Genomic DNA, 26,484 nt, shown 5'->3' with positions numbered 1-26,484 from the left:
GAAGTGTCATGGTGTCCCTGTTAGTAGAGGAGCCAGGCAGTCTCTGCCTTCATCTCGACCAACTCAAGTCCCAAGTCAGAGCAATCACAAAGTGATAGAAGCTTAGACCTGGCCAAAGGGTATCTTCTACCTGAGCTAAAGTTCTAAAAAATCCTATTCAAACCAGACTCGCTCTGAATATTGAGGTATCTCTCTCTCTCTCTTCTTTTTTAATGTTTATTTATTCTTGCAGGAGAGAGAGACAGAGTGTGAATGGGGGAAGGGGCAGAGAGAGAGGGGGACACAGAATCTGAGGCAGGGTCCAGGCTCTGAGGTGGCAGCACAGAGCCCGACGCGGGGCTCAAACCTACAAGCCACGAGATCGTGACCTTAGTCGAAGTCGGACGTTTAACTGACTGAGCCACCCGGGCGCCCCTTTAAGTATCTCTTTGAAACCAGTAAACTGGAATAAAATCAGAACTTCAAAATATTGCCCTATTTGGACTAAACAGATGTCCCAGGCACATGGGACCTCGCTGAGGGATCCTTCACCCAGTGATTTTCAAACTGTGTTTGGAGGAACCTCAGGAGTTCTGCACAGCAAAGAAAGCATTTCCTGTCTGACATACAACCCTCAGAACCCTTGAAGTTTTTGCTGGATTCCTACAGACTTCATTTGCAAAGGGAAAAATAGGGCCCTTGATGAAGTCCGAAAGGCAGCTTGCTCACAGGAACACTGGGGCTCGGAGAAGGCCAGGCGCGATAAGGCCACACAGGGGAAGCAGGTCTCGAGGCCGGGCTGGGGCCCTCATCACACTCGAGGATTTGGAATGTTAGAATGAGAACTATCCGGAATCCAGGTTTCACCCATCAAGAGGCCACAGCTGTCTCATGAAGGAGAAAGTGGCCACGCATTCCTGGCCACACGTGCACGTGTGTGTGCCCACACGCGCACGCGCGCGTGGACACTGGCTGAGAATCTGAGAGGTAAGTACTCCTAGAACATAGGTTAGGAGCTCTCATTGTAGAGACCGTTAATGTCCATTTGACGGATGACAATGCTGAGCGCAAACAGCAGTGACTTTCCCACTATGGCACAAGCTGCCCGGGACCGAAAGGTATGCCCAAAGCAGAGAAATCTTTTAAGCCCTGGGGAGTGTGTGACAGTGAAGCCCCAGCCAGGCTCGTATCTGGGAGTCCGTGGCCCCAGTGGTACGGTGTTGCCCACACGTGTCAGGGGTCCCACTGACATCTGGGAGCACCAGGGATGTGAGAGCACAGTGTGGGTAAGAGCCACTGCCTGGGAGCGGGAAAGTGAAAGGTGTCCCCCCACCACGCCACCCCAGTGGAGAGGGAACTGAGCAAGGTAGCATGGAGGACCTCAGAGGACTCTAGGATGATCTGGTCAGGGTTTGGTTCTCAGGCACAGCCAAAGACCCTCTTGGGAAGGATTGTACCCTCCACCCAGGGACCCCTCAGACCCCAAAACGGCAGTGATCCCGTCCGCAGCACACAGAGGGGGAGGCTGAGGCCCAGAGAGGGCGAATCACACAGCGGGACTAGGGAAAGCCAGTCACTAAACCCTCCGGGTCTCAAGGTCTCCACCCATTAACTGAGATAACCAACATGCCCAAGTGACAAACCAGGAGAATATACCATAGAGAGTATAAAGTTTTGTTTTTTTTTTTAAAGTAGGCTCCACGCCCAATGTGGGGCTTCAACTCAAAACCCCAAGGTCAAGAGCTGAATGTTCTACCCACTGAGCCAGCCAGGCTCCCCAAAAGTATAAAAGTCTTCAACGGGATACTGGTGGTGGTATCAGTGGTGACTAAACAGCGGATCTAAAGGGAAACGCTCAAGTCACGAACCTCAAATAGTGGCACATCTTGCCCATGGACCCCTGGAAGCAAACTTGGCCAAATACCCAGAATCAAAGTTGGTGATTGTGATGACAGGCCTCTCAGTCCAGAAATCTCATCTGGAAACTAAGGTCTGTGCTTTAGCTTCATCAGACTGTTCCCAGGGAGAGAGACAGCCCCCCTGCTGACTGACAGCCCAGCCCTGAACAGTGACCTAGAGACAAGTCCCCAAACACCCCCACCAATCCGCTGCTCCTGCTAGGCTGGGGTGGGAGCAAGGCCTCTGGCTCCTTCTTTCCAGCTCCGTTTCTGATCTCATTCCAGAGCAGCCCAGTCCTCCGCCCCTCACACCACCCGCAGGGAAGCATTCTCCTCCAGAAAAACAAACAGCCAGCCCCCCCATTCACCCACATTCAGTCCCCCTCCCCCTGGGCCAGACCCCGCCCCCCCCCCCCCCCCCCCCGGGGGGCCCCCCCGAAAGAAACAGCAACCCCCGCTCCCCCCGGCCCGGCCCGGGGGGGGCCCGGCGGGGGGGGGGGGGGGGGGGGAGCAGGGGCATTTCCCCTTTCCGGGGGGTGGGGGTGGGGGTGGGGCGGGGCCCTTCCCAGCGGTGACAGAGCCTGAGCCCGCCTACCCCTCCTACCCCTCCGAAAGCGCAGCCACAGACCCAAAACCAGAAATGCAAGTCAGCCAGCCTCTGCCAATCCTGCCCCAAACGGAGGCCAAACCAAACAAAGCCAGAAGGGGAAGTGCCCCTGTCCCCATCCCCCCACCCTCGCCCCAGGCAGCAGAGAAACCACCCAACGAGCTCTCAGGGCTCCCAGGGTGCCCAGGGAGCCGCGTTCGCATGTCAGTGGTGTCACCCTCCGGCTGGGCACCTCTGGCAAGCCTCTTGCCCTCTTGGCCCCATCTCCTCACCTGGAGCAGGGCCACGACATCACACTGGACTCAGAAGAGTCACACTGGCCCAGAAGAGGCATTTGATAACATGGCGGCTATCGTCAGTCCAGTCTTATTTTACAGATGGGGAAACTGAGGTCTCAGAAGCTAAGGGAATGACCTAAGAAATTGAAGGCTGATTTAGTAGTAGCACTCATGTCTCCTGGCTTCGTTGGGCCCTTATACACAAGTATGGTGGACCCAGGAGTCGACACAAGTGAACACTACCTGAGGCCCCTCACCTGGGCCCCCCCCCCCCCCCCCCCCCACACACACAGGGCAGATACTCGCAAAGAAGGACCTGAGCTCTCTGGTTCCTTCCTGTGCTCCAGGACCAGGTTTGTGTGAATGCCCAGATAGGTTTGGTCAGGCCAGTGTTCCTGGGAGAGCTGGGGTTGGGAGTGCCTTGGGGAAGGCAGGTTCTGGAGCAAATATAGGAAATCTCAGAAATTTCGGCAGGGGGGAGGGGTGGCAAGTGAAGGAATTAGGACAGAAAAAGAGATAAAGGTGAGAGCATGTCACAATGGATGCCAGATGCGGGACTGTCCTATGAGGAACAGAGTGACACCTGCAGAGCCCTGCTACGTCAGAACTGCTCCGAGCAGCAGCGTGAGCAGGGTATGGGGGTGGGGGAAGGGCTACGGGGACACGCATGCATACAAACACACAAGCGTTCGTTCATTCTCCAGGCACTGAGTAAGGCCCTGAGAGGACAGATGGGGACAAGTCAGACACAATCCCTGCCCTCAGTTGAGCAGAAAAAACAGAGGCTGGACAACTGGTCCTGGCGCGTCTGGTGAGTACTCTGACGGGGGAGGCAGCAGCAGCTGGCAAAACCCAGTTAGGCAGCTTTGCAACAGGTTGGGGTGATAAGAATCCGGCCACGGTGCTCCAGAGAGATCGGCCTGCTGGCCCAGGGCTTTGGGTCCACAGTGCCCTGTGCAGCTAGCTGTCCCCTTGCTGTGGGGAGTCTGTATCTCTCCCATCCATCACTTCTTTGGCTTGGCTGGACCAGTGTGAATTCTGTCCTTGTCTTGCCTGCTAGAAGCACACAGGAAATGAGCCAGGCCCTCCAAATGAAGCTGCTGTTTAGGATCTAATCAAACCCTGCCCCCAGTCCAATCCAGGACTCAGAACAGGCTGGGAAGGGTGGCAGGTAGGACTCCCAGAACATCTCCTGGGCCCCAGAGCCCTCCCACCCCTATACCTACTACTGGGGTAGAAGGGTGGCAGCGAGCTCCTGGAAGTGACTTGCCCAATGTCACACAGCTACTAAATGTAGAGCCAGGTCTGCTGACCCCAGAGTCAACCTGCAGCTCTCACTCTGAGATGACTCATCACATCCACCACAGATGCCGGGCTCTGTATCTGCCCTCAAAAACCACTTCCTGCACTGGCGCGGGAGGTGGGGGTTGAGAATTGGGGTTTGCCTTTGTCTCCGGGTCACGCTTACACAGCTAGGATTTTACAGATAGAGCGCTGGACATAAAGCCAGAAGACCTGGGCTGGAATCCTCCCTCCATCCTTTGCTAGCTGTGCGACCAGGCTATCGCGTCTGGTTTTCTCAGCCATGAAATGGGCCATGAAGTGAGGACACTTCCTGCCACACGCCCCATCCCCCTCCCAGAGGGCTGAGGGGACCAAGTCTCAGAAAGGACAGGAAAGTGCTCTGTCAACTGGAAAGTCGCCAGAGAAAGGGAGAGGTTACTCGAATTCCTGCCCAGCGTCTCAGACCTCCAGGCTTGACTTTTGAGACGGGGTTGCTCCTTCAAGTTTGGCATGTTCTGGGCTCCTGAGCAGCTCCCTGGCTTCTGGGTCCCTGGCATGGTGCTGGCTTCCAGGAACCTCAGCTGCCTGGCCAACATTTAGCTCCCCCATCCCAGCCTCGGTGCAGCTCCTCAGCCTGATTTCTTGACACGGAGAGGCTGGAGCCACCCCCGGCCCTGCCTCTGCCTGCCAGCTCAGGGCCTCCCGGCAGCTGTCCTCCTCCCCTGTCCCCAACCTGGCAGTTTTGGCACTGAACACGGAGGAGACAGATGACACCGTACAGTGGAGAGAGCTCTGGAGACTGAGCCCCACCGCACTCACTGGCTGGGTGACCTCAGGTATAGCCTCTCTGAGCCTCAGTTTCCTCAGCTGTAACATGGGATTCATAACAGCTCCCCGGTGCTGCAGGAGGCGTGCTGAGCTGGTGTGCACCCACAGCGTGGCACTGTGTGGCCACACAAAGCGCTGGAATGGCAGCCACGACCACTGCAGGACCACCCATCACCGACATCTCTCTCCTTGGATTTGCTCCCACCCATCTGACAACCCCATGAGGTCATGAGCCTCTTGGCCTGTCCGTGGGAACCTGTCCCAGGCTCCTGCCCCTCTCAGTCCTGCCTACTCCCTTGTGCACCCATCCGCTCCCCTGGGGTTCAGTCACCATCCGTGCCATCTTGCCACCCCCGAGCCCACACTGCCGGCTCCGACCTGTCTCCTGAGTCTAGATTCCAGAGGTGAGTGTTCACCAAGTACTCATGAAGCAGCGCTGCTCCAGAACACTGTCCTAGGCATTGTGGGCACAATGGGAAATGAGAGAGACACGATCCCTGTCCTGGGGAGCTTCCAGGCCAGAGAGGAAGGACTGACATGAGCCACATTGTCGGTCGGTCGCCCACAGAAACATGTAATAGATGCAAAGTGTGAATCGCTGATGGGCAGGAAAACCATAGAGTGCCACAGGAGAGAATGCAGCGCCATGTGGGAAAGGCCACTCTGCAATGATACTGAGCCCCAGATCTGCTCGATGGGCAGGAGAGGGTTCACCAGGGACGCTTGTGCAGTGGGGGAAAGGAGGCCTGTGTGGCTAGAGCCCAGGCACAGAGATAGAGACCTCCCTCTGCACATCCCGCTGGTGGCCCCAGCTCAACATGCCTCACGCTGAATGCAAGTCCACTCGATCAATGATGCCACCGCCAGCTGCCGAAACCAGGGACCTGGGTTCCACCCTTTCTCCCTTTCCCTTCACTACCACCCCCACTACTCTGGCCAGCCACCAACACCTCCTGATTGTCCCTGGGAATATCTTCAGAATCACTCCCCCGGGGTAGGTTATGCATGTATGGGGTCAGGGAGTATACAGGAACTCTCTATACTTTCTTCTCAATCCCTAAAACTGCTCTAAAAACAAGGTGTATTAGCTTAGAAAAAAATAATTTCTCCACTCCCTCCACCTTCACCACCACCACCACCTCCCCCCAGGACACTGTCATCTCCCACCAGAATGGAAGCGGACCTCCCAGCGGCAGCCCAGACCCCTTTCATGGCCATGCCAGGGAGCCTTTTATGCAAATCTGACCCTGTCACTCCCCTGCTTAAAGCCCTGTCAAGGCTCCCCAACGCCCTCCAGGTAAGTCCCAATCCTGTAGCCCTGAGAGAGCCTGGGGTCTGTCTTCCTCTGACTTCACCTCCTACCACTACCCATCTTAAGTGTTTGATGAGAATGAATGGATGGATGAATGGATGAAGGAAGGAAGGAATGGGCAATCCAGTGAATGTCACAGGACCATCTAGCCTCTTAGGACCTAAAGTGTGGCCCCTGAACCAGCAGTAGCAACAGCAGCTGGAACCTCACATGAAATAGAGAATCTTAAGGCCTCAACCGACAGCTCCTGGTTCAGAATCTGCCTTTTACCAAGATTCCGAGAGATTAATTTGCACGTTAAAAATAGCACTGATCCAGACTATTGGTTCTCAAAAGAGAGGTACACTTTAGAATCACCGGTGGAGCATTTTAAAAATATCTGTATCTGGGCTCAATTCCAGACTTACTGGATAAGATTCCCTGAGAGTAGAGCTGGTATCTTGACTTCTTTCTAACTCCACAGATAATTCTGGGGAGCAGCCCCAGTTAACAGATAAGGTGAGTGGGACCCAGAGAAGGGAGGCAATGTGCCCGAGGCCATACAACAGAATCAGGACGAGAATGCAGACCAGAACTTAGTGCAGGACCAGCCCCAACAAACACCGCTCCCGCCATAACGGAGGCCCACGCAGGAGAGGCATGACCTCAGCAGCCCCTCGTCCCCAGATAAGGAGCTGGCAAGCTCCCTCGCAAGCTACCCATTCGTGTTTCCTATTAACAGAGGCCCAAATCCAGGAGAGAAAGGAAGGAGGAATTTGAATACAGATGGAAAATTCTCCATCCCTAAAGGATCCCACGACTACACTCATGGGTCTGTTGGGGACTCAGGACGGCAACACATCACAACAGGGAGCATACCTGTTGACTGAAAGCAACAGTGAGGCACAGAGGAGAAGCAGCTCTTCCAGTCCAGAAACTCGGGACGAAGCCAACACACAGGGAAGAAGAACCCTGAGGAACGAGAACTGAGGCGAACCCTCTTAGAAGCTTCCTTACTCTTGGTACTGCTACCTGGGTAAGCCAGAAGGACATGTCCTCAGGCCTGTACTTTGGTGCTTTGATGGGATGCCCGGCACCATCCTGCACGCCCAGCTTCTCACTGGGCAGGGAAAGCAGTCCGCACCTTGCCAAGCTCCTTGCCTTGGGTCCCAGATGCCACTGCTTCAGTGCGTGGGGGTGGCCTGGATTGGTGGCCCCCCACAGCCCAAAGACCCCTGCCACACACCTCGGCCCTCTTCTCTCCTGAAAGCTGTAAGAGTGGAGAGCAGGGCTGTCCCAGCTGCTTCCTGTCCCCACAGGGACCCGTGCCTCCGTCAGAAGGAGAGCGCCAAGCCCCGGGGGCCTCTCCTGCCCCCGGGCTCTCTGCTCAGAACCAGCCCCCTGAGGGCCCTGCCACCATTCCCCTTCCCACCTGGCACCCCTTTCTCTGCCCGGTCCACGTGTGTCCGCATGGACTCACTTTCCTATTGCGTCCCCCTCCTCAAGTGCATCTCCTTCCCATCCTCTGGAGCCCAGTGAAATGCTCCTTGGGATGCCCTGGCTAGGGGGCTCTCTGTATTCCTGCCAGTGCCCGGCCTGCCCTGCTCTCAGGGTCCTGGGCATGCCCTGTTTTGGCTCATCAAGATCATGTCCCCGGCTCACTCCCTCCCACCCCCACCCCCAGAGTTACTCAGCGAATACCTACAGATCTCCAGCCATGTGCCAGGGCCTGTGCGGGGCAAACAGTGACAAGACACCTTCCCTTCCCGGAAGGTGCTGATCTATGGGGCAGAGAGCCAGGTGAAGGACCCGCGTCAACCCCCCACACGCCCATCGCTCCAGGAAAGATGGGGATGGCTCTTGGAGGAGGTAATGGGGACAGGGATGGGAGAGGATGTCCGGGCCAGAGACAGAGATAGCATGGAACATTCGAGGAAGTGCAGGTGGTTTCATGGAACAGAAGCATGGATATGGTAAAGAATTTGGACTTGGACTTGGACTTGGACCCTGAGAGCAGTGTTTACGTGCTGCTGTAGAGATAGGGGAGGTGGAGCCAGAGATGATGGAAACAGAAAACAAAGAAAAGGATATGGGGGAGAGAGGAAGAAAGAAAGCATAAATTGAGTGTCTACCAAATGCCGACACTGTGACAGTTGCTTTCCATACACTCTTGCACCCCAGCAACCCTGTGTGGTAGGGACCATTGGCCCGATTTGGCAAATGAGGAAAATGAGACTTAGAGAGGTTAAGGTAACGTGCAAGATCACAAAGCAAGTGAGCAGAGGAGTCGAACTGAAACCATGGTCAGCCTGGCTCCAAAGCCCTTTCTCTTTGTACTACCCCATGGCCTCCTTTCCTCCTTTCTTGCCCCTTCACCGCCCTTCCTCACCCCCTCCCTCCCAAGCACCCATCTGGGCCAGGCACTGTGCTAGGCACAGTGAGCGATACCAGACTCAGGGGCCCTGCTCATACCACAAACTGCTGGAGACCGAGGGACAGGTGTCTGACTCGCCTGGCGGGGGGTAGGGTGGGGTAGAATTCCACACATCTGGTGACCTTCCCAAACCGTCTCCCTCCAGAGACCACTTCATGCGCAGGGTGAGCCAGAAGCATGTGGCTTCTCTGTGATATTCTATGCTGGGCTGATCAAACAAAAAAGCTCCGCCAAGCTGGGAGGACCCCAGGGAAGGGCACAAATAGCACTGTGGTCGTGAGACCAGGATTGGGAATCAGGCAGGCCTGGGGTCCAATCTCACTTCCTAACCCTGTGGCTGAGTCAGGGGGCACAGCAGTGCTCAGCCCACTGGGGGGCCCTCCCTCTCTACCGCTTGGCTCTCCCTCCTAGCAGGTACAGGGACCAACCCGAAATCTCAGGCTTCACTCCAAGCAACAGCTCTGAGAACAGAGGTGCCTTCAGAGCTGGGGGTCGTGGGTGGGGGAAGCCTAATGCTGGTGAAGAACTGAGGTCTGGAGACAGACAAACCCAGGTTCATGTCCTGACTCTGCCACTTCCTAGCTAGGTGCCTTTAACCTCTGGACAGGCTGCTTAACCGATTCAAGGTTCAGTTTTCTTATCTGTAAGTGGTGATGTAAGTCACGACTACCTACATCACAGCATTGTTGGGAGGTAATCCACATAGTAAGTGTTCAATGAACATTTCCAATTCCTGTAATCAGACTTATTACTGTCATCACAGAGATCACCAGTCTCCTACCTTGCATCCCACTCTGGGAGAGGACACTTGGCACATTCTTCCCCCTAAGATGGGGGCACTGTTATCTGTGCATTCCAGGGGAGGAAACTGAGGCCCGTAACAAAGGCCCTGGAGGCTGGAGAGGTAGCTGAGCCTGTGCTCGGCTTCCCCTAGGCTGGGTCAGTCTGGCTCCCTGTGTGGCCCAAGCCAAATCCCTCTCCTCTCCAGGCCACATGTTCTGGAGGGGGTCTGTCCAGCTCTGAATCTCAGCCAGCCTGGAGGAATCAGGGCTCAAGGTATGGTCAGGTCTCCTTGTGGGCACATGGAGGGCAGGAGGAGCAGAAAGCACCCCCTCTTCAGAGACCCCAATGCTTGTCTGTCCGCCCCAGTTCCTAAAATATTCTTCTTTCAGGGCCTTCAGTGCCGGGGCACTGGATGGGGGGAGTTGAGGGAGGAGGCTCTTCCATTCCAGGATGCCAGAATGGGTATCTGGCCACAAGCCATTGGTGGTTACCTCCAAGGCCCTCCCCAGCACGCTGTGACCTCCACCCCTGCCTCTCTGAAGCAGACATGCTTTCTGTTAGGGGGTGACGTTGACGCTGGGTTTACCTGGGGTTGCAGTTCCAAAACCATCCTTCTGGCCTCCTCCTGGCCTGGGACTCTCTCTCTCATCTCCCTCACACGGACCTGATTATATTCCTCTCCTGCTGCAAACCCTTCTATCTCCCTAGGATAGTCCCAGCTCCTTACCCTGTGTGTTCGGCCCCTGCCACCTGACCTCCCGCCACGCCATTTCTCTTCCCCCAGCCAGTCTAAACTAGTTGTAGTTCCCCAAACACACTCTACTCTCAGGCACCTCGAAACCTCTCCTCACTGTACTTCCTACCTAGAACACCCTGCCCTCCCTTGTCCACCGGGCAAACTCCTACTGATCCTTCAAAATTGAGCTCACCCATACGTGTATTGTCCCCTCGATTGCCGACAAAGATGATGCCCTAGAGTGAGAGAGGATGGTGTTTTCATTAACTGGATAACCAGCCTGAGAAAATGAGTCTTGACCTCACCATCCACCATACATAAGGATCTATTTCAAGTAGATTTTGGATCTAAATATGAAACATAAAACGACAGAATATCTGGAAGATAACATAGAACACACCCGCAACTTGGTAACAGGCAAAGAAACAGGATTCGATAGGCCCTCTCGGTAAAGAAAAAGACTGACAAGTTGGACTGCATTAAGAACTTCTGTACTTCAGAGGATACCCTCGTCAAAAGAATGAAAAGGTAAGACGCAGAGCAAAAGGAGATGTTTGCAATGTCTATATCCCACAATGAAAATATACCCAGAATATTTTTTAAGCTTCCACAAACCAGTAAGAAAAAGACAGACAGACAACCCAATAGAAAATGTGGCGGGGGGGGGGGGGGCGGGCGGGGAGGGAGAGGAAGGTTACACGTGAACAGGTGCTTCACTAAGAGGTGGCCAATGAACATATGGAAAGGTCCCAAACCTCATTAGTCACCAAGGAAATGCAAATTAAAAAACCATATTTAGTTATCACAATATCTAATACTGGTTGGTGTGGTGGTGGTAAGGATGTGGAGTAACAGAAGCTCTCTCCTACACAGCTCAAGGAGGACAATGGTGTCAAACCTGGGAAATTATATGATAGTATCTACTAAAGCTAATTATATACCACTTTATGACTCAGCAGTTGTAAACCTTAGGTATTTACCCAGCAGAAAAGTAGATACAGCCTATCAAAAGACATCTATCAGATTCTCCAGAGCAGTACTCTTCATTTTAAACTCAAGCTGGAAACAAGCCAAATGTTCATCACCAGGAGAAATGAATAAATTGCAACATCGTCACACAACGAAATATCCTACAACAGTGAGAAGGAACAAAATAAAACTTCATACAGTTACGTTGACAAGTCTCATCATCAAAATGCAGACCCAAAGAAGTCAGCATAAAAGAGTGCATGCTTGGGGCACATGGGTGGCTCAGTTGGTTGAGTGTGTACAACTTCCGCTCAGATCATGATCTTGTAGTTCCTGAGTTTGAGCCCCAAGTCGGGCTCTGTGCTGACAGCTCAGAGCCTGGAGCCTGCTTTGGATTCTGTGTCTCCGTCCCTCTCTCTGCCCCTCCCCCACTCACACTCTGTCTCTCTCTCTCTCTCTCTCTCTAAAAAAATAAACATTTTTTTAAAAAGTTTTAAAAAGAGTGCATGCTTGGTGATTCCAGTTATACAAAGTTCAAAATCAGGCAACACTAATCAATGAGAGAAGGTCAGGACAGAGGTTATGTTTGAGGTGGTAGTGACTGAAAGGGGAGGGTGCAGGGGTGTTTCTTGGGTACTAGAATATTCTATTTCTTGACCTGGAGAGTTTGTTCACTTTGTGAAAATTCATCAGCTGTATAGTTCCAACCATTTTGAAACTATGTTGCATTTCAACGGAGAAATTTATTTAAAGACAAACAAAAGCCCTCATCCTGGTGTCCCCCTGTTCCCTCCTTCCTCCATGAGCCCCTCTCCTTGGTGCACATCTCTGATAGCACATTCGGACTCCCCCAAAAGCCGCTGCACCACCTCCTGTTTCCAGAACACCAACTCCATGTCAGACCCCACGCCAAGCGCCTCACTTCTCCCACATCATCTTGTTTAAGAACAGCCACCGTGAGGTGACACGCGAGTGGCACTCAGCCACTGCCACGACTCAGAGTTAGTGCACACGGAGCACTTCATGCACACACATCATCTCATTCAACCAGTGAGGCCGGGCCATTGCCTGAAGAGACTCAGGCAAGGAGAGAGAGGTTCAGTGTCTTGCCCAAGGGCACATAGCTGTACCACGCGTTGGAGAGCCTGTTCTCTCTCCAGTCCAGAGCCCACGCACCTGCACAAAGCACACTACACAGCCTCCCGCTGGGATTAGAAGGAACAGTGCCTGGACACACACAGGTGATTTCTGTGGCTAGGCGGGAACCGCGTCTACACTGCAGAAGGGTGGAGAGACCGGGACAGAGACCTGCTCCTTCGATGGACAAGCACCCATGCATCCAGACTCAGCCTCACCTCCTGCAGGAAGTTTTGCTGTGGCTCCCAGGCTGGGTTGGAAGCTTCCTCAGGGTTCCCCCCTCCCCAACTGTCCACATCAGAGCTGTGTTGCTACCATCCATCACATGCCCATCGTTGGCACTGGATTGAAGATTGGGCCCTTTATGTCTATACCTCTAGTACCTGGCCGATGCATGGTACCGAGCAAGTATTTAACAAGTGTGGAAGGGAGGGAGGGAGGCAGAACAGACAAGTTCAGAGCTGTTACTGAGTGAGATCAGCTGGGAACTCCATTAATCAAGCTCCGAGCAGTGATGGTTTCAGTGTCCTGGATGGGCATTGGTTGCAGCCCCTGACTTAAGGAGAAGCACGGCCACACGGCCTTCCATTCCATGGCCTTCCTCCCACCCCCGGCTGCCCCCACCTTATCTCCAAGGTTGTGGCCAGCCAGCTGGCTCCCAGAGGCTCTGCCCTGCTCTTTCTCCCCTCCCCCCATGTTCCCCCACCTTCTGCCACCGTGCCCGGAGAGCCTGATTCCACTATTGGCCTGAGGCTAACCCCACCAGGAGGTAACTGAGGACACAACAGAGAGCCCTGGCCACGCGGAGAAAGGCATGCCCGGTTCCAAATAACTTACTACACCCCCTGCCTTTCTAAGTTGGGAGTCGCTGACAGTTCTCCAGCAGCAGCCTGATCTATGGTGCCAGGTGCAAGCAGGCTGGCCCATCGCAGGCAAGGGAAGGGGACAAGCCCCGGGCCATCTGGAACAGAGAGCACACCTGGCAGCTATCCATACATCTGGAGTGATGGTCAAGGCCCACCGCCAGAGAAAGAGGGTAAGAGGGTCTCCTGGGAGCCCCCGCCCTCTCCTCTGTGCCTGGAGGCTCCGATCTGCCAAGCACCTCCTGGCCCCAGCACCCCTCTCCCCAGTCCTGCCCCACCCCCACCCCAATCCCAGACGCCTGGGTGCAGCTGGCTGTGCAGGAGAAGGTGGCAGCTCCCTGGGGCTGAGCCTGGCTGGCCTGCTGTGAGTGGCTCCAGCCTCTCTGGGCTTAGCGGGCTGAGCCATAAGCAGCCTTGTTTATCCCTGGGAGGAATGACGGTTTTCCCTGAGCAATGACATCTTGGAAACGGCCTGGCTCCACAAACAACAACAAACCTCCCAGCCCTGGCCTGGGCTCCAGCCTGCATGAGAAGGCCTCTGACCAAAACTGTCTGAATAACAGGTTAGGGGCTGCTTTCCTGCTAAGCCAGACCCTGGCCTTGACCAGTAATGCTCAGAAGAGAAGAGGGTCTACAGAGACTCAAAGAACTGGGTGGCTGCAAGGTCCAGCTCCTGGTTGCTCCAAAGGGGAAACTGAGCCGGGGGGGGGGGGGGGGGGAGGGTTTGCGGAATTTTGCCTGAGATTATCCAGTGAGTAGGAGCTAGAATGTGCCTCAGTCTCTGGCCTGTTGGCCAAGCAAGAGCTTTCTCTACTGCACACAGTTTTTCAGAGGAAAGCCAGGTTCTAGCTGGTAAGCCAGAGGGGTTCTAGAAAGGAATGTGTCACTGGGAAATCTGAAAAAGGGGGGACATCAAGATGAAAGCCAGGTACTCTGAGTCATCCAGTTGGTGTGACACAGAGATTTGAGCTGGGGAACCGGAGACCTGGGTTCTCGTGCCCACTTGGCTGCTGAGTTTAACGTAACCTCAGGCAAGTCCTTCCTCTCCTGCCTCAGTCCCCTATCTGTCCAGAAAGCAAATGGACTCAGTCATCTCCAGGGCCTTGGGAAACTGAATGGGAAGAAGCTCTAAGAACCTCCAGGAACCCAGCTGGGCATGGGCACTCCCTCCTCAACTGTGCCTCTTCTGGGGAAGCCAGGCGGACCACTGGCTGAGAACCACCCTCACACAAAACCCCAGATCCACCTCCATGGTGGGGCCCCATCCCAAGGGGGCCCAAGCTCGGATCCAAACCGCTGCAGTCTGTGCAAAGGACCATGGACATTGCATTCAAAGCCGCCGGGGGGCGCCCCGGTGGCTCAGTCGGTTAGGCATCCGACTGCGGCTCTGGTCATGATCTCACAGTTTGTGAGTTCGGGGCCCACGTCCAGCTCTGTGCTGATAGCTCAGGGCCTGGAGCCTGCTTCTGATTCTGTGTCTCCCTCCCCTGCTCGCACTCTGTCTCTCTCTCAAAAATAAATAAAGATTAAAAAAAATTAAAAAAAAAAAAAGCAGCTGGGGCTTCCCCTTCCATCCTCCATGGCCCAGACCCAGACCACGTAAACACCACCCAGCCCAGTATGACTCCTGGGTGGGCTCTCGACACGGCGACCTCAGCCTCAGATAGGCTGAAAACAAGATTCTCCCTGTCCCACCTCCTGTCAAATCCCACCTCCCAACCCCTTGGCCCTGTGGCATCAAAATAGCCCCTTGGCCTCACACAGAAGCTAGGTCTCCTCCCAAGGGGCTCTGCACCAGGTCCTCAAGTTGATAGGGCCCACTATCTGCCACAAAGAGCGAGGAGGTGGGCAGAAGGAACTGACTTGGACGTCAGTGCTTGTCCTCAAGGAACGCCCATCCTAGCCCTTTCCTACCATGTCCTGAGCCCCAGGCCCAGGGACTCAGAGATGAAGAAGACCTAATAGGACACGAAAGCAATCACCCTGGGTGCCACCGCCAATGGAGAGACAGGTTCCAACAGCAGTATCTGCTCTAGTTGTAGAAATTCGAGTTCTCCAGGATCAAGACCTAGACAGAAGAGATGGGCTTTCCAGGCAGCGGAGATACGCACAAAGGCAAGAAAGCTGGAGGGTAGGATGGTTTCACTGATACCAAGTACTATCATCAGAAGCCCCCGAAAGGATTTCTGGTTCGAGGCCCCAAAGGCTTCCCAACAGGGGGTCACTCGCCTCAGCTGCCTCCGTCTTCACTGTCCCCCTGGCTATTTCGGATGCCAGGCTGGGCCTGAAGCAAGCCCTGCTGTGGAACTTGGCTCCCTGAAGGGCCCACCCCGGGCTAAGCCATGCCACGTGCTAGGGCTGGGGAAGAAGGGAGGTGCCCCTTGGCTGGGTGCAGAGGACTCCAGGGGTCCTGGTGGAAAGTGTGACTATGGCCGCAGTGCCCAAGCTGGGATCCACAGGCACTGGTGGGCAGGCACTGAAGCTCCTTCCTTCCTTCCAAGAGATGTGCCCACTCCAGCCATCTCAAGAGAGGAGCCAGATAGCCCCCCGCCATAGGCCTGAGGGCAGCAGGATGTGGAAATTTTTCCGTGAAGGGGCCGGTGGCCCTGTACTTAATTAGGCATCTCAAGCCAGGAACGCAACATTCAGAGGGGAGGTACGCAGCTCAGGTAGGGTAATGGCACCCATGTATCCTGTCCTCACTGTTCCAGGAGACAGAAGTCCTCTATCCTGGTCCTGGCCAAAGACCTGCAGCGTGGACATGGCCCCTTCCCAATCTGGACCATAGGCTCTTCCACAGCTCTAAGGTCCCGGGGCACAAAAGTTCTTCCTGGACACCTCAGGACAAGAGTAGAGATGTGGGGCTTCCAAGTTGATAAAAGAATTGGCCTCTGTCCCCTCATAGTGGCTAGCTCTGCGGGGTGAGCAGGTCTCTAACAATTACCCCCTCCCTACAGATCTCAACTGGAGCCAAGGGAGCAGGTGCAGGACCTTTCCCAAGAGGCTCAGGAGGCAGAGCATCCCCGCTTGTGTTTCCTGTGTACATTTCAGCAGAAGTCTATTGAATCGCAGCCAAGCCCCCCATTGAGATTGCCCTCCCCCAGACCACCTCCTTCCCAGACACAGAAGTAGGCAAAAGCAAACATCCCTGGTGCCTGGAGTACCGTCAGCATCCCTGACAGGATCACCAGCATGGCTGGCTGAACGCGTCCTCTCCAGGCAGTGTCCCAACTTGTGGTCACCAAACATTCCTTTCTCCCAGAAAGAAAAGCTGGCTGGCCAGCCTGAAGTGGGGAGCAGCACACAGTGGTAGAATAGCCCTAACCCTGCAGGTCTTCGACCCTGAGAAAGACAGACACGCACACACAAACGTGCGCGTGTGTGCGCGCACACACACACACACACACACACACACACACACACAGCTATCTCAGAGCATAATACACACGATTTAGTTGCAACATGCCATCAATGGCTGCCCTGGGGAGGAAACAATAGAAACAGGGGCATGGGGTGGCCTGGACAAGAGCCCCCCGCACACCACACACACACCCTGTCACCAAGGCACCTACCCAGTTCACTCCGGCAGGGACCCAGGAGGCTCCTAGCTGCCGCTCCTGCCGGCCAGCCCGCCAGCCCGGTCTCCACTGGGCTCCTCCCGCAGGCGGGCGGGCAGGCGGGCGGCCGTGGCTGTGGCAGCTCCTGGCCGCCCGGCCGCCCGTGTCAAGCGGCTGCCTTCCCCAGACAGAGCTCCTTTGTGTCAGCAGAGCTATTTATGGACTTACCCAAGTTCCCCAGGGGAGCGATACCTGCTGGGAAAAGCTGAACCAAATGACCAGGTTCCACCTCCCACATCTAGGTAGCGTTTTCAAAACCCTTGCATCACTCGCCCCTCCTCCTCTTCCTCCTCCTCCTGCTTGCCCTCCTCCTCTTCCTCCTCCTCCTCCTCTTTCTCCTTTCCAGACACACACCCTGTCCAGCCGGCGGCTGCCGCTCTGGGTTTCTTTCTTCCATCAAGTAGAAAACTCTGATTTCCCAAGCCACTTTCATCCGAGGAGAGCGGGATGTCTCAGGAAGCGTTCTAGTCCTCGGCCAGCCAGTCCTTGAGCCTGCGAGGGGCCCCGGCTCCCGGGTTACGTGCTCACACGCTCACGGGCCCTGGCTCCCCTGCGCCCGTCCCCAGGGCCTGGGCTGGGCCCCCAAGTGCCTCCCTGGAGGGAGAGGCATCCATCACTCACGACGGCGGCGGCAGCCCCGGGCACTGGGATCCGGAGCCGGGTGCACCCCACACGCATGCTGACGGCTCCCCCGGCTGGGGCAGTGCAAAGCCAGCAGCTGCTGCTCTGGCAGGATGGAGCCAATCGCCGGGGCTTCCCGTCACACCCCCACCCCCACACTGCTCGGATCCCGGCGCACCGCTGCAATTTAACTTGGGGGTCCTGCAGCCAACACTCCGCTGATTCCGAGAATGTCGCTGCCTTGGGATAGGGGAGCAACTGCTTCACTCAGCGCACAGCAGCACCCTCCAGTGTAGCTGGAGCTGAGCACTCTTGTATGTCAAATTCTGGGGAATCAGATGGGCCGAGAGCGTGGGGCTTCCTCCCCCACGGTACCATGGCTGGGAGGGGCACATTACAACAGTTCGGGAGTTAGGGCCACAAGTGAAGGAGAGACATCCCTTAACAGAGGGACCGTGGCAGGAGGGGGTGGGAGGCAGAAGAAAGAGCCTTGGACTAGGAGGCTGGGTATCACTGATCAAGTCCCTGTCCACCTCTGAGCCTTGCTTTCCGCATCTGTAAAATGGGGCTGACAACCCTTGACCTGCCCGCCTGTGGGATTCAGAGAGCATTCGATGATCCCATGTCAGGCATTATTCCCAAAACGTGAACTCATTTAATTCTCACAGCACCTTGTGAGGCAGGGGCTATTACTGCCCCACTCAATGGACAAAGAATCTAAGGTCCAGAATGACAGCAGACGGCGCCCAAATAGAGTCAGAGCAGCTAGCTGGCTGTCCAGCCAGGATTGAACACCAGTTGGGCCAAGTCCAGGCTACCTGCTCCTATGGCCCTTGCAGAGTTCACCACTGCAGGAGGCTGCTTTGCCAGCACTGAGCTGTCTGATGTCGTGGCAATGGCCACTGCAGTTGGTTGTCTGATGTCAGCAATCGCGCTCTGGGTTATGCGTGGGGCCAAGGCTGGGGGTGCCCATCCCACAGCAGCCCCAACCTGAAAATGCTTTACTGCCAGACAGGCAGGCACCCTGGGGCGTCACATGGAAAAACTGACAGGCAGAAGGAGCCCCTGTGTTCCTTTCTCACCTCACCCCGCCTTGGTGGCCCTGGGCTGAAGTGCTATCCTCTCCCTCTTACTCTTCCTGTGTTAGTCTCAATGGCTCTGAAAGTCTATCTATGCCCATCTCCCTGCCTCTGTCTCTGACTCCATTCCTGCCTTATCTCACACATACGAACATACGCATGCATGTGGGTGTAAGAAAACATCCTATATCAGGACCCACTTGGAACAGCCCTCATCTGAACAGGTCACTTACAGACTCCAACCAATACTTTGTCTTGTCCCTGGGGGCAGAGCCAAGGCAGCCCTTGCAGGGCCCAAGAACCTTCCAGATTGGAAGGCTATCATCCTGTAGGCTCCTGGGGAGCAGGGCCCACCTCATTCTAGGAAACTAAGAAGGTGAGTCCAAAAGAGTGCAGTTCCAGTGGGGCTGACTAGTGCCCAGGGTGGAATTTCTGGTGCCTGAGATAAGCTTGCTTAGGGTGGAGAGCCTGAATACAGGGTTCTCTAACATGAGAGGAGTCCCCAGGTCTCACCTGGGTCTTCACCTCTCAATCAACAAACTGTTCTGGAGCACCAACTACCCGCCAGGCTCTGTGCTGGGCCCTCGGGATGCAGTAGAGAACGGACAGACCGGGGCCCTGTACTCACAAAGTTCCTGAGGGAGACAGACGTCAGCCACACAGCCAGACTAGTGAGTTTGTAATTAGACACTGTGCCATCATGGGCAGAACAGCTCTGCCAGCCGAGGAAGCAGGGTCCAGAACAGATCCAGAATGTGTTCATCGATGCTCTGGACCACAAGGATAATGAGGAAAAGACCCAGCAGTTCAGCGCCCTGAGACCCAGGAGCCTGCCAGAGCAGGGGAGGAGAGCGCTTCTTGCCTAGGGGAGCCCACACAGCCACTGCTCTCTGCCTCTCCAGAGCTCCAGACACAAATCAGAGAAGCAGGTGGGCCTCCCGGTGTAGAGTCTCGGGCAGGAGAAGGAGTCATGGACACTCAGGCTACCTAAGCCAGAAAGGCCCTCGCAGGTTTCTCACTGCTATTCCCCATTTACAGACAGTGAAACTAAGGCCCAGAGAGGGAAAGTGACTTTTCCAAGGAAACAGAGAAACTGAGTGGCAGGGCTGGGACCAGGAATTAACTCTCAGTCCAGTGCTCCTTCCACTGCACCCCAATGCCTCTCAGATCTACATAAATGATGGTGCTGTTCAGCACAGGAGGAACTGGGGTCTAAGGAACGGCAAGATCTAGGTGGCCCACAGTTCCACCAGGATCGGCATCTGGGCACTCAGGGCCTGGGCCCCATTTATGGATCTACATATTTTATGTAACAAACATTGATTTGACACTTACTATGTGTCAGCACTGTTCAAAGCACTTGCCAATTATTGACTCATTAAACCTTCACAGCCCTATCAGAGATGATGTCTAATGGCCCCATTTTACAATTGAGTAAACAGAGGCAGAGAGATTATGAAACATCCTCAAGGTCACATACTAGTAAGTGCAGAGCCAGGGGTCAAGCACAGTCCACTGCGCAGGGCAGCCCTTGCAACAGACAAGCCCTCCAGCTATCCTGAGGAGCTGGCCGGCCATACGGCCCAATCATGCAGGCAAACTTCTCACTGTTCGGACAAGTTGGCAGGAGCTTCCAGGGCTAGGACCAGGGAGGGTCAGCAGGAAACCTGTGTGTATGCACCTCCCATTTCGGGGGCAGGGAGCAGCAGCCCCAGCCAAAGCCCAAGGCTCCAGAGAGGCCCCCAGGGAGATTCAGCAGCCCAGGCAACCCGGACAGGCCATTCCCCAGGGCCGCACCGCGGCCAGGTGTCCACCGGTTTCCCTTATTGCCTCCACTGCAACGTGCGTGGGGTTGTGTCCCCAAGACCTCATCATGAGCCCTGCACAAATGGAAACCCACCCCCTTCCTTTCTCCTGCAGACTCTACTTAAGGGAGGCCAAGTGTTGGCAATGCCCTCCTCAAGGAAAGGAGGGTACTTGCCAAAGGCTATTTAATAAGCTTCCCTGTCCTGGCTTCTGATCCAAAGTCCACTGAGATTTTTGTTCCGGGTTGCGAAGAAGGGTGATGCGGCTATGGCTGAAACCAGGCACAAGCCAGGGAGAGGTGTGGTCCCAGGAATTCCAGAGCATATGACGGACTAAGACCACCCCAGCCTCCACCAGCAGCTGCTCGGGCGTTCATTCTTCCCAGAACAGGAAGGAGCCAGACCTGTGCTCGGGTGTCGGGGCAGTGAAAGCCTGGGCTGGGGTATGCTGGCCCCACCTTCTACAGAGCCCTGCCTCTGCCCCAACGTACTATAAAAGAGGATGATGAGCCTGAGCTGCCTTAGGAAACTGTAGAATTATCTGTACACACCCACCCCACCCCAAGCTTTAAATCTGCTAACTCACTTAGGAATTTCTGGGCTTTTACTCATTGGGTCTCCCATCCCTAGTTTATTTATTTATTTATTTATTTATTATTATTATTATTTTTTAACGTTTATTTATTTTTGAGACAGAGAGAGGCAGAGCATGAATGGGGGAGGGTCAGAGAGAGAGGGAGACACAGAATCTGAAACAGGCTCCAGGCTCTGAGCAGTCAGCACAGAGCCCGACGCGGGGCTTGAACTCACAGACCGCGAGATCATGACTTGAGCTGAAGTCGGAGGCCTAACCGACTGAGCCACCCAGGCGCCCCTTTTTTTATTTTTTATTTTTTTTTAATTTTTTTTAACGTTTATTTATTTTTCAGACAGAGAGAGACAGAGCATGAATGGGAAGGGTCAGAGAGAGAGGGCCCCTCCCTAGTTTAGAGGTCTACAGATTCCATTTGGAATGGCCCTCCCCACAGAAGAGTCAGCTAAGACCCATTTATTTGTTATTTCAGTGACCACTGAATCCCTACGTGCGCTGGAGCCTGTTCTCAGAACGGTGGACGCAGGCAGACAGGGAAGCAGCCTGCTCCCTAGATCTGACCTGGAGGATGAACATCGCTGATGCTGGTGCTGATGCTGCAGGCAGGGACTGTCCTGCCTTGTTCTGGTCTCTGTGACCCTAATGCCAGGGGGCACGCTCTCCTACCACTTGCTACATGCATGTACCTGGCTCTTCCTGGTGGCACTAGCCTTGTTCTTGGGGTCCATACTGCCAGCGGTGAGGTGGGACAGGACAGAGCAGGCATCCTCAAGTTCAAATGCATGGGGTTTCTGGCCTATAGTCTGCAGAACCTAGGTGAGACCCCTCCCCCTTACTGGCCTCAGCCTTCCATCTCTAAAATGAGGCTAGAGAGGGGGTGTCCAGCGGGCCCAGCTCTGCTCCCCCACTTTCAGTGGCCAATCCCAGGTGCCTCCAGGCTCTCACACTAAAGGAATGAGTTCAGTCAGTGGGTTTTAGAAAGAGCACAGGCTTTGGAGTCCAGAAAAAATATCTGAGTGTGACTTATCTTGGGCAAGTCATTTTAATGTCTCTGAGTCTCTGTTTCCTCGTCTGTAAAATGGGGCTATTACAGTCTGCCTCACTGGGCCCTGTGGAGGGCCAAATGAGCTGGTACATGCAGAGTGGCCCACACACGGTAAGTGTGTAACAACAAGGAAGTAACAACGTCATTACTGTGTTGTCGTTGTGGCTATGCTCTGAAAATGACCGAGTTCACCTTGAGAGGGCCGATGTAAAGAGTAAAGTTAAATGGGGGCGCCTGGGTGGCTCAGTCGGTTAAGCATCCGACTTCAGCTCAGGTCACCATCTCATAGTTCGTGGGTTCGAGCCCTGTGTCGGGCTCTGTGCTGACAGCGCAAAGCCTGGAGCCTGCTTCGGATTCTGTCTCCCGCTCTCTCTGCCCCTCCCCTGTGCACACTCTGTCTCTCTCTCTCTCTCAAAAAAAAACATTAAAAAAAATTTTTTTTAAGAGTAAAGTTAAATGTGACAATATCTGCAGAGGGTCTAATGGACAAGAAAGCCCTGACATGGTGCCTGGCATGGACTAATAGGTGATAGTCATTACCATCTACTGAGCAACAGGTTCATCTTACACATGAGGAAACTAAGGCACAGGCTTAGGCTCTGAACCTGTGCGCTCTGCTCCCAAGTCACGTTCCCCAGGCTCTTTCCTCCTCCTGCCATCCTCCTCTTCCTCAGCAACTTCAGACAGCAAGGCCGATGCCCAATCTGCTCACAGGAGCTAGATGCCCAACCACAAGGAGAAACCCGCATGCAGTAAAAGCCAGGAGACCAAATGTCCACCCGCAGAGCCGTCCCCGAGACTGTCCCTGGCTGGCTTCTGCCTCCAACCGGGGCACACATCGCTGTCACCTCAGTAGTGTCAGCCTGACCTTAGGCAGCTGCAGGGACACAGGTGGCTGAGGGCCTAGGCCATCTCCCTTCCTGACTGCAGCCCAACCAGCCTCATGCTGGTGGGAGACTTCAGGCTTTGGGGAGCGATCCCTAACCCACTGCGCTGTGCGAGCTCCAGGGTCAGGCCGGGTCTGGACTACCAAATTCCTGGGAAGCCTTCAGCACAGAGCCACCAACTCAGATATGTGGAGGCCAGCCCCGTGACCTTGGCTGCTAGACACAGTGCCTCCTGAGTCTGCTCGCTGCTTGGACTGCTGGGCTTAGGCCCATGCCACTGCAAAAGAGGGTCGGCAGAGGAAATACCAGACTGAAATGCTGACTTTGCTGCTGTCTTCTCTGAGCTCCAGGGCAAGGCCGATCCCCTCTCTGGGCCTCAGCTTCCCTGTTCCTAAAATGAGCACTGGGGTTTGACTAGGTCAGTGCTACTCAGAGTGTGGTCCACAGAATGGGACTGATCTGCAACTTCTTGTTACTGGTTTGCAATTCGGTAAGCAGCAAAATCAAGCGTTTGGAAACTTCTGTAGCAATTTCACATGGCCATGATACCCAAACGCAAGACCAGTGGACTGGGACTACTGAATAGGCTACAAGGCTGGTCCAGGTATTATCAAACCGGCATGAAGAATCACATGTGGTGTGAGTTTTAGAAAAGTATGAGGCTCGTCCCCACAGGTGGTTGAAGAAGCCTTGCTCTAAATGTTCTTGTTTCCACGAGAGCCCACGAACTAGGCCTCCATCACAGTACCTACACCTGCAGTCGGGATGCACGATCCTGTCACCCAAACTGCTCCCTCTCGACCGCTCCTGGTATGGAGAACGCCACCACCGTTCACCTGTTTGCCTGAACTAATACCAGCTGAAAGCCTTCCGGAAAAACTACCAATAGACAGCAAACAGCTAGAAAAAATCTGGTGACATTTCTAAATTCCCAAGATTGGAAAGAGAAATCCTGCTAGTTTCCATGAAGAAACCTTAGAGAATCAGCTGAGTGCTTGCGCTTCTTACAACACTAAAGGCTAGGATGACAGAGCATCACTCTCAGGTTTCTGCAGAAGAAGGACTCTAGTCGGATTCTCTCTACTTAGGAAAGGGATGACTCAAATGTGAAGGCAAATATTTTCAGACTTACAAAGACTAAGAAAGAAGGCCACCCACAGACCCCTTCTGGAAAAATTACTTGGGAAAGCCCTCTAGAAAAAAAAAAAAAAAGAATCAGAATCAAGGAGTCAACGAGACGGTGGGTACCTGAGAGATGGGGGAGGAACAAAACCAGAAACATTTATACACTTAACTGCTGATAACATAATTGAGGAGTTAAATGCAATTTAAATAAATGACTCTTTTTTTATGTTTATTTATTTTTGAGAGAGAGAGAGAGACAAAATGTGAGTGAGGAAGGGGCAGAGAGAGAGGGAGACATAGACTCCAAAGCAGGCTCCAGGCTCCGAGCTGTCAGCACAGAGCCTGATGTGGGGCTCGAACTCACAAGCCTTGAGATGATGACCTGAGCCAAGGTCAGACGCTTAACTGACTGAGCCACCCAGGTGCCCCTAAATAAATGACTCTTAATAACAGGACTAATGTTTCAAAATGGTAAAAATCAGGGAAAAAAAAAAAAGAGTAACAGAAACTAAAGTTCCAGACGATTTCAACAATCCCTAGGAGGCACAGAGGAAAGCAAAGAGAAGTATGTGCTATCTAACACATTCACTATGGGCAGTCGGAGGTGAGGACAAACTATTCTAGATCTGGTGTCATGGCTGATATTGAAATACATTTATGGAAAAGGTAAGGGTAAAAACCCTGGCAGACTAGAGTTAGGGTGTAGAATTTCAGAGGAAATTCTGCAGAATAATGGGAGGGCAGTCTTGTAACACAAGTGACACTTATCATGAAGCTATAGTAATTAGGTCTTAACCTGCTGTAGGAATAGACACATTAACGAGGAAATGAGGAGGGAGGTAAAACTTGAAAAATAAAACCATACCATTCAAGGGGGGAAGGAGTGAAGATTATATAATCCTGTGGTGAAGACCACAACATCAAAGGCAAATATATATATATATATTTTTTTTTAATTTTTTAATGTTTATTTATTTTTGAGAGAGAGAGAGAGAGAGAGAGACAGAGCTTGAGAGGGGAAGGGCCAGAGAGAGAGGGAGACACAGAATCTGAAGCAGGCTCCAGACTCTGAGGCATCAGCACAGAGCCCGATGCAGGGCTCGAACTCACGAACCGCGAAATCATGACCTAAGCCAAAGTTGGATGCTTAACCAACTGAGCCACCCAGGCGCCCCCCCCAACCAAAAAAAAATATTTTAAAAACCTTATAGATATATTAGTCATCAGAAAAATGCAATTCAAAACCACAGCGAGATACTACTTCAAACCCACCAGGATGGCTATAGTTTCTAAAATGGGAAAATAGCAAGTGTTGCTAAAGAGGCTATAGAGAAATTGGAAACGCTCGCTCGCGCACTGGCAGTGGGGATACAAAATCATTCAGCCCCTTTGGAAAATAGTCTAACAAGTCCTCAAAAAGTTAAAGTTGCCATGTGACCCAGGGATCCCACTGCTAGGTATATATTCAAGAGAAATGAATACATGTGTCCACACAAAAACTTGCACACAAGCGTTTATGGCAGCATTATTCATAATAGCAAAAAAGGTAGAAACAGCTCCAGTATTCATCGATGGATGACCAGACAAATAAAATGTGGTATATCCATGGCTCCATCCATCCATGAAATAGGCTTCAGTCATAGAAATGAAGCACTAGCACCTGCTCCAATATGGATGAACCCTGACAACATGATGCTAAATGAAAGAAGCTGGTCACAAAAGACCAAATATTATAGGATTCCATTTATATGAACTGTCCACAATAGGCAAGCCCACAGAAAGTGTCTTAGTAGCTGCCTTGGGCTGGGGTAGATGAGGGATGACAGCTAAAGGGTATGATTTCTTTTGGAGATACTGAAAATATTCTCATATTGATTGTGGCGATCGTCGTACATGTCTATGAATACACCAGAAAAAAAAACATTGAATTATACACTTTAAATGAATGAATTCTATGATATAGGGATAAGATCTCAAAAATCTGCTATGAAAACAATTTATAGACATGACTGACTACCTATCAATCCAAAACCATCTAAAACATTATTTTAAAGAATAAAAAAATAAAACATAAAAAATCTTTATTATATAAAGAGCTGTTGTCAACTAATAAACTATAAACAGCCCAGTTAAAAAAAATGTGCAAAAATACTTGAACAAGCGACTCACAAAAGAGACAACATAAATGACTAAAAGGCATATAAATAAATATTCAACATCTCCAGTAATCAAAGAAATTATCCTCCTTAAAAATGTAACAATGCATTGTTGGTGAGGCTGTGGGGAAATGGGCATTCTCTCACCCAGACTCCCAGTTTACTTGGGACTAAAGGGTTTCTCAGCAAGCAGGACTTTCTGTGCTAAAAACGGAAAGTCTTGGGCAAAGCAGGATACACCAGTCAATGTAAAGTTCTGATCAAAAGGGAGCATGGGTGGCTCAGTCGGTTAAGTGACCAACTCTTGATTTCGGCTCAGGTCAGGATCTCACGGTTCCTGGGATCAAGCCCCTACCACTGCCCACCCCCATCAGTTCTTTGCTGACAGCAAGAGCCTGCCTGGGATTCTCTCTCTCCCTCTCTCTGCCCCTCCCTTCCTCTCTCTCTCTCTCTCTCTCTCTCCCTCTCTC

General features: G+C 53.2%; 1 protein-coding gene across 7 annotated transcripts in view; it reads right to left on the bottom strand.

Moving 5' to 3' along the window:
• The window catches only part of RGS3 (regulator of G protein signaling 3), a 141,228-nt gene that overhangs the window by 15,734 nt on the left and 99,010 nt on the right, over nucleotides 1-26,484 (bottom strand). The window contains exon 1 of one of the 7 annotated variants that reach the window (XM_040482036.1): nucleotides 17,059-17,364. The exons of 3 other annotated variants lie outside the window; for them this stretch is intronic. The gene's annotated coding sequence lies outside the window, so the exon portion shown is untranslated. Of the gene's footprint in view, nucleotides 1-2,756; nucleotides 3,688-16,659; nucleotides 16,841-16,872; nucleotides 16,978-17,058; nucleotides 17,365-26,484 lie in introns of those variants that run through there. 3 more of the 7 variants (XM_040482035.1, XM_040482034.1, XM_040482037.1) reach the window with 3 other exon arrangements.

This window comes from Herpailurus yagouaroundi, unplaced genomic scaffold (genome assembly GCF_014898765.1).
Source record: "Herpailurus yagouaroundi ecotype Mexico unplaced genomic scaffold, PumYag 160, whole genome shotgun sequence".
Taxonomy (NCBI): Eukaryota; Metazoa; Chordata; class Mammalia; order Carnivora; family Felidae; genus Herpailurus; species Herpailurus yagouaroundi.
This window is presented reverse-complemented; position numbering and strand designations above follow the sequence as displayed.